Below are 14,019 nucleotides of genomic sequence, written 5' to 3' on the forward strand. Positions count from 1 at the left end.
TAATTCCCCCCACTCTTTATCTGTGCCTAAACCTAAACGTAGATTCCATGAATAAATCTCCTTTCTTAGAACTGCACGCCTATGGAATTGTCATCCGTTTTCCTGCTTTCCAGCTGACTACAATATGGTTGTCTTCAAGTCTTACGTAAATAAGTTCTTGATGAGCCGTTCCATATAAGTTAACAAATTTACCGAATTTTTATTACTAATGATTACTAGATTATCCAATTTCTGCTGTACACTCTTTAACCCTTATCCTCGATTGGCCTCTTGGCCTTGATAATGTGATGATGCGTGTGTAAAAAAGATATATGCATATATATGTATATATATGCATATATATGTATCTATATATATTTATATATATTTATATATATACATATATATATGTGTGTGTGTGTGTGTGTGTTTTGCTTGGGTGTTCACGCTTTGGTATAAATAATACTAATTAATAGACAAAGAAAAAACGGAGCAGTAAAAATAAACACCGAATTATGTTTTTATTTCCCGTCCGAGATTTTGTTATAGTTTTTTTTAATTAAATAAAAGTTAGATTAAATATACACAAAAAGATCCAAGTTTAAATGAAAGAGAAAATCAGGTCTCAAGAAATATTGGATGAGATGGTGTGAGTGTAAGTAAGAAGTATAATTTGAACTGCAACAGAATATTTATTATTCCGTGTTGATTTGTCTTGTTATTTATAGTTCAGTCTTCACTTATTAACTTAATTTAATCGACATTGTCTGTCGAATATATATTTAAATAAACTCGTACAATACACATTTAATACATTTAAAATTTAAATTAGGATCCTGTTCTTATATTATACACTTTAAAACCCCTGTAAAATACGACAAAGATATTAACTTTTTGGAACATGCAATGCTGTGGGGGCTTACCCATGCAGAAGATATGAACTATTCAGAATTGTAGCTAAAGAATGAAAGGGAACAACTCTCGTTGTGTGTTTGTGTATTTCGTAGTACGCTATTTTGGTGTTATCTACTACGACTGTTGTTCTCTTTGGATTCTGTATCATTCTTTATATAAACATCCTGTTTTAAGCCATGTCTGTGTCAGTGTCTACCTTAGTGACTGTTCCGGGCTACATCAATCATATATAACATTGTGTCTAAAAGTTAACAAACATCGTCACCAATTTTACACAAACTTTGTACGAAACAAAATACAGTCCATATTATGATCTGCACACTTTGCAACTTTGTTATAAAATGCAAAACAATACTTAAATTAGCTTATATAAACAAATCTTTTTTCTTTCTTTATCTCGCTCTCTCTCTCTCTCTCTCTCTTTCTCTGTTTCTCTCTGTGTATATATATGTATATCATTCTATCTACCTATGCATCTCTCTTTCTATATATATATATATATATATATATATATATATATATATATATATATATATATATATATGGGGGGACGTGTGTGTGAAGATGGCTATATGTTTGTCGATGTGACTTCTTGTTGTTTTGTAATATGAGAATGATAAAAAAACATAGAACTGTATAAAAATATTACTAAACGCTGAAACAGTTTTACGCTTGTGTAGTAAATAAAACTAAACATGTTTGTAAGTAGTATAAAAATGGGTGCCTGTTCACAGTCAAGCGGTATATTTTTAAACTATATATGTATATATATATATATATATATATATATATATAAATATATATATATAAATCTTTAGATTGGAACTATTGTACTAGCTATATGAACTTTGTGTGAACAATGTTTATATTTGAATAGATAATTGGTAAATTTTGTTTCGAAGTATGAACATTATATTAACATATATACAGAGAGAAGGAAATAGACTTTCTTTGACTGGAATCATCTAAAGAAAGTCCCGAAATAATGACGAAACGTCTATGAATACATAACTTGGTTTTTTCGTTTTTATTTCTCTATTTCGTCGAAATAATATTTCCCTCATCATCATCATCATCATCATCATCATCATCATCATCATCATCATCATCATCATCATCATCATCATCATCATCATCATCATCATCACAATCATCATCATCATCACAATCATCATCATCATCAACAGCAGCAGCAGCATCTATATATAAAGAGAAATAGATAGATAGATTGATAGATAAATAAAATGAGAGATAACTGTATATATATATATATATATTAAATTTATTTATACAAACAGTGGTGGCTACATATGTGCATACATGTTTCGGTAATCACCCGTTATTGGGGAGATTACGTCTTCAGGCACAGAATTGCCCTTGAGAAAGGAGTAAACTTCATAATGGTGCCGAACTATTTTAGTTCTTGGGTAGACGATATTTGTCTAAAAAAGGTCTTATCACAATAGGAATAAGTTCTTTGTTTAAATTCAGCAGGGTTTTTCCAAAGATGGAAAATGTCCGCGAGTTTTTCAACTGCGCGCGCAGGAAGTTTCCTAGAGGTCCAATCAAAGGGCTGAAAAGAAACCATGACATTCATCGCCTCAACCAATACGGCTCGCCATCCCGTGTACAATTTCCAACACACTGCCAAGGCAAGAAAGAAAAAGGAATAGGTATCTATTACTTTTTTCACATACTAATTACGATTTATCTATGTCACTTTATGGACATAAGGACCTAACAAAATTTTATAGGTTTAGCATCTTTATTTAAGGTAATTACGAGTTAGTTTTATAAACAATTTACTTTATCTAGGCTGCCAATATTATTAATTTTAAGAATTATATTTTAATCTAAGTTTAATAGCAACAAATGAGATCAAGGAAAGAGAAGGTTACATTTTTAGTTTTCCGAACAATTCGGACAACTCCATTCCCCCAAGGTATCCTGTTGACTCACCCCAACACAGTCGAAATGATACCAATTGCCACAGGCATCACAGCACACTATAGGAGCTGATCTTTCATTTGCGACGGACAGGTCGGACAGAAGAAAGGGCCCCCCTCCTCTACGAATTCTGTAAAGGATGGCACAGACGTGGCCTTTAGTTCTAGGGGAAACAGATGTTTTAGGTATTGGACCTGTTCGCAACTGTCTCTCAGCACACATGCCGAACGAACTCTACCATCGGTCCCATTGATGAGTCTGAGCACTTTGCTCAGACTCTAAAAGGGTCTGGTTTTATTTGGTTCTTTAATCAAAACAATTTCTCACACTGACCCCGTCATTTTAAGGAATAATTAAAGACTAGGCGGATTCTAGTGGTAGCTCCAAGACCGTCTTTAAAAACGGGTATGTGGGGAATCCAAAGATTTGACTACTCACCAGGAGTAACAGAGGCAGGTTCTACGATGCCCAATTTTTCATAGTCATCGAACACTTTTAGATATTTATCATACAGTACCTGCTTGTCCAAGGAGACTGCCAGTCTCGACATAATTCTCAGAGAAGGTACATAATTGGAATCTACCTGAGCACACGTATCGTAGTCCCACGGTAGATCGACATAATAATTTCCATCTTTTAGCAAACCGGTTTTCTTAAAATCCCCTATCTTTGCTTCATCAAATGAAGAAAGTTTAACCCTTTCGTCGATACCTAAGGAATCCAAAGAAGGAAATTATATATATAGCGTTCAACGGAAGATTCCTCAAAAAAGGAACCCAAAGAGTCTGAATACGACGGTGTATGATCCAACATACTATCAACCAAATATGTGAAACAAGCAGGTAACGAATTGCAAACTTGTTCAAAGGGAGGCAACACATTGTGTGTTTTTATTATTTCGGGCCTCCCAAAAATTACGCCCATCTCCGGAAAGAATAATCCTATTGGATATCTTTCACGCGGTGCCATTAACACATTCTACCATACAGAAATTTTGTATGTGTTTAATTAAATCTAGTTCGACAAGGCCATGTAGCTCCTTGCCATTTAGATCTCTGAATCCATGGCAGGGACGAAAGTTAGCTTCCGTTATGTTGGACATGATTTCGTCGAACCTGTCTACTTGAAATCTCAAGTTAAGGCTGTCCGAGAACAGGGCAGCAAAAGGAAAGGTTTTTGATTACCTAATTTGATGAGACATCGAGCTCCTGGAGGTTTATAGGTCTCGTACCAATAATCATATTTACAGGCATGGTAACTGGCCTAGGTACTAATTCTTCCCTAGCTCTCAGTTCCTGCAGAATAGCTTGAGAAAAGAATGATGTTTTGGCTCCCAGTGTCTAAAATACAATGAACACCAACTGGGGTACTCTTAGGTTCTAAGGACACTCTGACTACTGGGAATAGGCAGTTTTCGCCATCAGTAAAGGAAGTCTTTTCGACAAAGGATTTTGAAGCTTCGGGGCATTGTTGAAAAGTGAGTTTTCAACCCGCAAGTAGTACAGGGGTAAGGAAATAATTTCCTCCCTTTGCATTCTTGTTCCAAATGCCCCCTAGACATCTAATACATAATTGGAGCTCTTTAGCTCGCGAAGCCCTTGAATCGTAAGAGAAATACTTAGTGCAGTCCCTTACGGCGTGGTCTGCTAGTTTTAATAATTTTCAAAACTTATGCTGGTAAGCTTTGGGGCATTTGAACCCCTTTTGAGTTTGACCGGATGAAAACTGCTCTGCCTTAAGAAATATCTTGCTTCTCTCCTCGTGAGGGGATTTTAATACTAATTAGTCGATAACTTCGTCAAGTTCCGAAATGCATCTCTCCACGTCTGCCACTCTCGAATGAATTGAAGACGGTGAGGCATTACCCTTCAATCATTCCACCGTATTCGATATTCGACATTTTTGGGCTTCAATTTTAGCCAATAAGTCGTTACCGGCGCTCATCTTGAAGAATGGGACGAACACTAAACAACGACGAAGGAGACCAGTCGTAAAAGAACGAATGGAAAATACCCTTCAAAAGGCGAAATACTGTCAACAACACCGTAAGAACGAGAAATACAGATAGCGAGGGTTAAATTTAATCCCTTGAATCAATTTAGAGATTAATTTTAGACAATAGCTTAAATTTAATAACCGAAAGAATGTAAACATTCTAGTCACTATAAATTAATACCAGGCTCGCAGAAAATGTTTACATTAAAATTACGACCCCACGAAAATTCGCCGTCAAACTCTTGAATAAACAAAAGACGGTTTAGGGTTAGGGTTAATTAATAATTATTAAAATCAGAAATAACGTTAGGAAAATGTTTTTCCATTACAAACAAGTCAATAACGCTTTTATTCCTTCACAACGGACCTGACCTATTTTTGTTTTCGAGGTCGTTAAGTAAGGGTTTGTTTTTTTTAACACACTTGGTTTTTATAGAAAGGGGTTAATTCAGTCATGAAATATTTAGCTCGTGTAAAGCGCCACTCAATTTATGGATATAACTTCAGCGATAATTCAATTAATTTTAAAACGACCTTGGAAAATATTAAAGAGTACTCACTAAGTAAATACAAGCTAAATTATGAAAGAAATATCAAATAGTTTAGGTCCTTTTCGCAAAAATAAACGAAGAAAGATATAAACTATTTAGCATATATTTTTCGCATGGAATTTCACAATGAAGTTCAGAATGAAGGGGCTAGCATTGAACAAAAATATAATTGTTTTGTGCCTGCATGTGTATAATCTTGTCACCGCCAGTTGTGATGGAGACTCCCTCCTTGCTATTTATAACAATGTTCGTAGCAGATTAGTAGAGGCAGGATTCGATTTACGAAGCTGTAATTCTGAGTGTTCTAAGATACAAGATAAAATGTTGGAGGATGAAACTATTTATTCTCCCTTCCCAGCCTTTGAGAAGCTATTGGGATGCCAATATAATCCTGTTAGGGTTAACTTCCAACCACTTCATAGCACTATTAATGCGAAGTTTTGAAGGGTAATTCTTGGCCTGAAGACGTAATCTCCCCAATAACAGGTGATTACAGAAACATGTATGCACATATATAGCCATCAATGTTTGTATAAATAAATTTAATATACCTGCTCTGTTTACTCATTGAGCACTTTTTGGTAGGCACGTGTTGTTTCATTGAATGTACTTCTAGGAAACTAAACTCTACTGCCATAATATATATACAATGATGATCATATTTATTGGCACGGTAAAATAAAAGTTAAATTTTGTCTAATAAATTCTAAAAAAGGGATTAAATTAAAGAAAATTACAAAGTATATTATGTATTTTTAACTGGCCTTTCCGATGCAGCAATCGGATTTTAGAAAAAATAAATAACAAAGGAACAACAAACATAATTGCAAAAAACCCTTGTTCAAAATTATTGGCACGATTTATTCAATAATCAATTGTATAGCCTTTGGCCTTGATTACCTTCCTCAGTCGCTTTTCATAGTTTACAACCAAGTTGTTGCACTCTTCAGTAGTAATTTTAGCCCACTCTTCCTGATAATAATCCTCCAATTGAATAAGATTCTTAGGCTTCCTTTGCATTACCCTCAATTTTAATGTTCTCCATAAATTTTCAATTGGATTAAGGTCTGGGCTTTGTGATGGCCACTCCAAAACATTAATATGATTGTCCTCAAGCCATTTCTTAGTCAGTTTAGCCGAATGCTTTGGGTCATTATCTTGCATGAACCACCAACGACGACCAAGTGAGAGCTCTTTAGCAGAGTCTTTCAGGTTTTCATCCAATATTTTAACATAATCTTCCTTTTTATGCTACCTGTGACCTTAACAAGTCGCCCTGGTCCAGAGGCAGCAAAGGATCCCCAAAACATCAAACTGCCTCCACCGTGCTTCACTGTGGGTATGGTGTTCTTAGGCAGGAAAGCTTCGCCAGATTTTCTGTAAATATAAGACACTTTATTATGGCCAAATAACTCTATTTTCGTTTCGTCAGTCCATAGAACACGTTTCCAGAATGCAACATCTTTATCAATATGACATTTTGCAAAGGCTAGCCTTGCTTTCAGGTGCATAGGCTTCAATAAGGGAGTCTTTCTCGGACGACATGCTTTTAAACCAGCTCTCTTCAAAACTCTACCAACTGTATGTCGAGATACATTCACTCCAGAGGTGCTCTGTTCATCAACAATCTCCCCAACAGAGATCCTTGGGTTTTGTTTTACTTGTCGAACAATTTTCCGTTCATCTCTTGGGGAAAGACTCCTTTTTCTCCCTCTACCCTCTAAACTCATAACGTGGCCTTGCGATTTGAACTTGTTTATTATAGCTCTAACAGTGGATTTGGGAAGGTTTAGCTTCTTTGAAATCTTATCATAGCCCTCCCCATTGGTATGGCATGCTACAACAAGCTTCCTGACGTCTTCGCTGTGTTCCTTAGTTTTAACCATGGCGATTGAAAATTATAATTTAGTCACTTATAATAGTTTAAATAAATCACTATCTAAAAATTATCTGAAAAAAATTATTCACTGAATTAGCGTTAAACAAGCATAATATGGCTATAAAAAAGTTCAGAAAGCACGTAAACCGGAAATTGATTGATATTATACTGATACTAAAAGAAAAACAAAGCCGTGCCAATAATTTTGAACAAGGGTTTTTTGCAATTATGTTTGTTGTTCCTTTGTTATTTATTTTTCCTAAAATCCGATTGCTGCATCGGAAAGGCCAGTTAAAAATACATAATATACTTTGTTATTTTCTTTAATTTAATCCCTTTTTTAGAATTTATTAGACAAAATTTAACTTTTATTTTACCGTGCCAATAAATATGATCATTACTGTATATATATATATATATATAACATAAATAATTTTTTTTTTCTTTATCTTTCTTATTTATATTTATATCTCGCCAGTAGAATGAAAAGCATATCTTGTTTTTCTTTTATTAATATTATTGGATTTTTTTTTCCTTTTTTCCTTGTACACATTTTTGTTAATTTTTCCATGGATTTCTGCCTTTCGATTATTATGGACCATCTTCTTCCAATTACGGGATTTTGGGATTTTACTCGTGCAAATGGAAATTCTTTTAACTTTCTTGAAATTATATACTTGGAATTTACCGTCACTGGAGTATTTATCTTCCACCAGACTATCCATTCATGTGTAATCTCCTTTTTCTTAACCATATTCCCTCTGCTTCACTTTTTTTTGTTTTCAAGTAAGATCTTTGACTTACTTGTTGTTTCATCAAATACTTTTGCATGCAAAATCCGATCCCGCATTTTCCTAATTCATACCCTGTGATGAGAAGGAAAGTATTTCTTCGAAACTCTGCGGATTAAGAACTATCCACTTATCTAAGGTTTCCTTTTCAGATTAAATATGTTTTTAACTCATTTCAAAGTGTTTTTAACATGTTTTATTAACTATTTGCTCGTATATATATATATATATATGTATATATATATATTATACTTGTTTTTTAATGAATAGTAAAAGGCACATATAAGGCGTGTGTATGTTATATTCTGTATTTCTTTGTGGCATAACAAAATTAACATTTACAAGTTGTAGACATTTATCGTCATCGTGACTAGAAAAGTGCCAATAGGATTTACATCAAAGGGCCAGGCAATTTCCCACCTCTATCTAATTGGTCTTATCAGTTCGTCATTCAAACTTTTATTAACATGTTCAGCTTTAATTCGTCACAGAAGATGTGCACACGTGTGCACAGCCAGCGAGAAGAACGTGAGATGTGCAGTACATTTTGAAAATCTGTTGGTAAATATAATTAGAGACAATCATTAATTTATTTAATTATATTAATTTGTTCGCGAAAATCGCATCCCGATGAATGCCAAGCGAAACGTGCATACTATCATGGATCCCTTATCTAAATAGAATAGCTTTTTACTCTTTCATTTTCGTAATTTGCTATATATATATATATATATATATATATATATATATATATATAAACACAGATATATATAAACGCATATATATATATAAACACAGATATATATATATATAAACACACACACACACACACACACACATATATATATATATATATATATATATATATATATATATATATATATAAAAATTAGTAGTGTTTCAAATTATAGAAAACATTTCGTAAAGTTTAATTGAAAATCTTGGAAACCAAAAAATGTTGAAGAAATCATTATTAAATGATAAAATAATTTTAATAGCATAAAAGATCCACATTTTTGGTATATAAGAGAGTACAAGACTGTCATTGCTGAAAGGTTCTTGTTTTATGACGAAGAAAAAACAACATTTTAACACGGGCAGTCTTCTACGCTTGATAAAAGTTTGTTTCTATCCCGACAATTCGGATATATTATATTAAAAAAAAAACATGATTTTATCATCTAATAAAGATTCCCTTAACATTTCTTGGTTTTCAAAAGTTTTCAATATATATATTTATTCATATAAATCATTCAATCTCTTCATTTCTCTCTTTTCTCCCTCTCTCTCTCTCTCTCTCTCTCCATGCTCGGGATTCAATGGTGATCAACAAATATTCCGCACTTCCAATACTTTTTGTCACCGAAATTGGTGAAATTACTCATTCCTAAAACAAATCAAGCGATATATTGCTCTAGTCAGGACTCAAAACGGTGTGTCAGAGAAAGCTTCATGTGTATTCCTGCAGTGATTTAGTCTACAATTCATTGTAGTTATCATTGAAGTTTAGAACACCTATTGTTGATTTTGTAAAATTAGGTTTTTTATATAATGACTTGAATCAAAATTTAAAACGCAAACGTCAAGTACCATTTGCTCCAGACAGAAACATTCATGTTGAATGCGCCCCAGTGTTATTTAAAAAAAAACTACTGTTGATTTTATACGCCAGATCTTTCTGCTTGTGCGGTGATAACACTTCCCAAATGCACTAGCGATTTAAGCCTTATATAAGTGTTTACTTTGGTCAAATCTGGACCGGTCTTTCTTTAATCGGAGTTCTTCGATTATCGATTATTGAGACTTATCGAAGGTATGCCGATACAAAACTTAAACAAAGACTACCCCAGGCACATAATTTACATTCGTGTGAAATTTTCAAGAAGATCTAACCAACTGTTTTTGGAGTCCATAGGGGACGGATAGACACACTAACAGAATGTGTCTGATATATAGGTTTCTAGCGTTCAGCTGAGCTTCAATCTATGTTCCCCCAGCACCAAACTTTCACGGAAAACACTCGTTTAGTCAAAACCACTATCAATAATTTCCCACAAAATCTTCATTACATTTCTTTTCGAGAAATCATCACTAGCAGCAGGCACAGCATCTAAGGGTATTTTCACCCAGCATTTGTTCAATTTTATCTTAAAAGATTTAATATTTTGACTTCTTACAGAGGAGAGGTTGCGAGCATCTCTGCTTTATCTCTATTTTCATGGCAAGTGCTCATCTGAGCTTCAATATACGGTCCCCCCTCGCCAAACCTTCACAAAACATACTCGTCTGGCCGAAACCGCTATCAATAATTTACAACACTCTATATATCTATGCCTACACCTAAATGTAGATTCCACGGACAAAGCTTCTTTCTTAGAATTTCGTGCCTGTGGAAATCTCTTCCGATTGGTTGCTTTCCAGCTGACTACAATCTGATTGTCTTCAAGTCCAACGTAAACAAGTTCTTGATGAACCGTCCCTCTACGTTATCCAATTTACAAAATTTCCACTACTTATATTTGCTTCGCTATAATAACATTGACTAATGTATATCCATTAACCCTTATCCTCGAGTGGCCTCCGGGCCTTGATAAGTGGTGATTCCTATTAAAAAAAAATAGTCAGTTTTCGAATTCATATAGAAATGATCACAGTACAGTTTCGGAGGCTGTGCTACTTTTCGTTTCAGGTTTTTGTGCTTGTAAGGCCGTGCTCTCCCCTTGATGATTAACAATGCGGAAAACTATGAGGATATAGCCATAAGCATATTATATTAATTTATTTTATTTCGGACTATTAGTCTCATCTTTATTAGTTGTTGTTTTTCATATTTTACTGGTTTGTTTATTCACAACGTTTCGGCCAACTATCCCTCTGGCCTTCGGCAGTTGGTAACCGCGACGGATAGGAACTTCGAATCTCCTAACTGCATTCTCAGCCATCACTGCCATCCGTAGTTGTCGTCGTCTCACCACATTTTGGCCAAGTAAACCTCTGGCACGCTTTGGGTGGGATTGAAACCGCTATCTTCAGACAATGTTCATCTGGAACTGTAGAGATTCAACGTCTCTATCATCTGCGCCACAGGCCCCGAAGGGCGATCAAGGTTGGATTATTTGATCTTATAAATCCATGTTTATTTATTATCTGATCTTCCATAGTCGGGTCTGTACCGATTAGTATATATATCATTCCATAATTGGAATTCATTTTTTGAGGTGAGCATTATATATAGTGATTTATTTTATTTCGGACTATTAGTCTCATCTTTATTAGTTGTTGTTTTTCATCTTTTATTAGTTTGTTTATTCACAACGTTTCGGCCAACTATCCCTCTGGCCTTCGTCAGGTGGTAATAAAGATGAGACTAATAGTCCGAAATAAAATAAATTAATATATAAATGCTCACCTCAAAAAATGAATTCCAATTAAGGAATAATACAGGGTGTTTCAAAAGTCTTGGGAACATTACAAATTCGTATATCTCATGGACTATTCCAGGTAGAAAAATGAAACTGGTGTCATTTTAAAGCTTGCTTAATCAAGTTTTTGGTCATACTAATGATTTTCGTCTTATCTTACCATGTGCAGTAATGGCGTTCTCTAAACAAGACAAGGCGTTTTGCGTCCTCCAATTTGCAAAGACTGAATCGTGGACATGTGTTCAGCGTGCATTTCGCAGGAAATTTTAAAAAGAAGTCCCTGAAAGGAAACCCATTGTCAGATGGCATGCTAAATTTGTGAAAGATGGGTGTTTGTACCCAAGTAAGCGAACAGGTCGCCCTTCAACTTCAGAAGCTGCAGTTGAGCAAGTCCGGGCAGCCTTTCAGCGGAGCCCCCGTAAATCAGTGAGAAGAGCCAGCAGGGAACTTCAGCTTGCTCCAGCAACTGTCTGGCGTGTCTTAAGTAAACGACTGCAAATGGTACCTTACAAGCTCAAGTTGGTCCAAAAGTTAAAGGACACTGATAAGCCACTTCGCCGTGACTTTTGCATTGCAATGCAAGAGAAGTTGGAAGATAACGGCTTTGGTGACCGGCTTGTTTTTAGCGATGAGGCGACCTTCCATCTGAATTGCAAAGTTAACAAGCATAGCACTCGCATATGGAGTACTGAGAATCCTCATGATATTCTTGAGCACGAGCGAGATTCACCAAAAGTGCAATTTCCAAGAAAGGTGTCTATAGACCGTTCTTATTTGAAGAGGCAACTATCACTGGTGAATCCTATCTCAACATGATGGAAGACTGGTTAATGGCTCAGTTGGAAGAAGCAGAATCTGATGACTTCATTTTTCAACAAGATGGTGCACCACCACACTGGAGACTTAGAGTAAGGCAGTTTCTTAACACAAGGCTGCCTGGTAGATGGATTGGGAGATCTGGGCGAGGTAATGACGTTCTCATGCCCTGGCCTCCTAGGTCTCCAGATCTTACCCCGTGTGACTTTTTCCTTTGGGGCTTTGTCAAGCAACAAGTCTATGTGCCGCCCCTTCCAAGAGATATTTACGAACTAAAGGCTCGAATAACGGCAGTTGTGGGAACCATTGACGTCAAGATGCTGGAACGCGTTTGGCAGGAAATGGACTATCGACTAGATGTCTGTCGTGTGACGAATGGTGCTCATATTGAGCAAGTTTGAAGATTCCCCACAAAACTTGAAACTTTAACCTTTCCAACGGTACCAATTTCATTTTTTAACTCCTAATAGTTTTTGAGTTATTAAAAATCGTTATGTTCCCAAGACTTTTGAAACACCCTGTATATATATATAGCCATAAGCAGATAAAGAAAGAAGACGAAGAAAAAGTCCATGGCCCACAATTTTGAAGCGACGAGCTGTAAGTTATAAGACAAACGGTGTCACGGTGTGCAAACCGAATTGTTCGTTTAACGTTTATTTACGAAAATGTTACGCTTTCCCTTTTCCCTATAAGATATTTGTCAGAATCATTAGTATCTATCAACCTCTGCCCTTTGACTGTACAACACTTTTCTCCGAAATGCGATTATCATCGCTTTTTAAGAGGTATGCTACCAGCTGACGTGGTGTATTGGCATAGTGCATGCATACATAGATACATTGACGGAACAAGCTGTTGCTTCTTACAGAAGAGATAAAAAGCGGGCATATCTCCTAAGCGCCTTTTCATGGCTTGACTCAGGGTGAAATTAAGTCAAACGAAAAATACTAAGATTTATGTGCGACCGAATTACGTTCACAAGGGGCATTGTTTCGAAATGGCTAAACCATTGTTTCAATCGCGAACGTCTGGCTGTGAAACTTTTAGGTGACCGTCTGAATCTGACAGATAATCAGACATTCGCGTGTGGTAAATGCTTATTTAATAATTCAGCAGGAGGCGCTGTCCTGAGGAAAGAAAAGGAGAAATTAAGTAGTGAGATTGAACAGGAGGAAATAATATAGGATATAATGGACATGCAACGTTAGCTCTCTCTCTCTCTCTCTTTCTCTCTCTCTCTCTGTATATATATATATATATATATATATATAATACTACTTCATTTACTCACATAAATTAATACACGAAAGTATAAATTTGTGCGTAAACCTCAAGGACTTGCTTCAAAAGTGCTCAATACGTAGGTAGAGCTATTTAGTAAGTTATGAAATATATTAAGCTACACTGAATATTCCGCGTTTCATCCACTCCTGGGAATAAAGTTATATATAACTTTTATTCCTCACCTTTCATCATTTAATGTTATAATATATATATATATATATATATATATATATATATATATATATATGTATATATATATATATAATAAATAACATTAAATGTTATATATAATATATATATATAACATTAAATGTTATATGTATATATATATATGTATGTATAACATTAAATGAAAAGTGAGGAATAAAAGTTATACATAACTTTATTATATCATCAGAACAAGAATAAAAAAAATTAGGGATAAAATTAAGAAAAAC

This window comes from Euprymna scolopes, chromosome 24 (assembly GCF_053919585.1).
Source record: "Euprymna scolopes isolate OS-2025 chromosome 24, ASM5391958v1, whole genome shotgun sequence".
In the NCBI taxonomy this organism is placed as follows: domain Eukaryota; kingdom Metazoa; phylum Mollusca; class Cephalopoda; order Sepiida; family Sepiolidae; genus Euprymna; species Euprymna scolopes.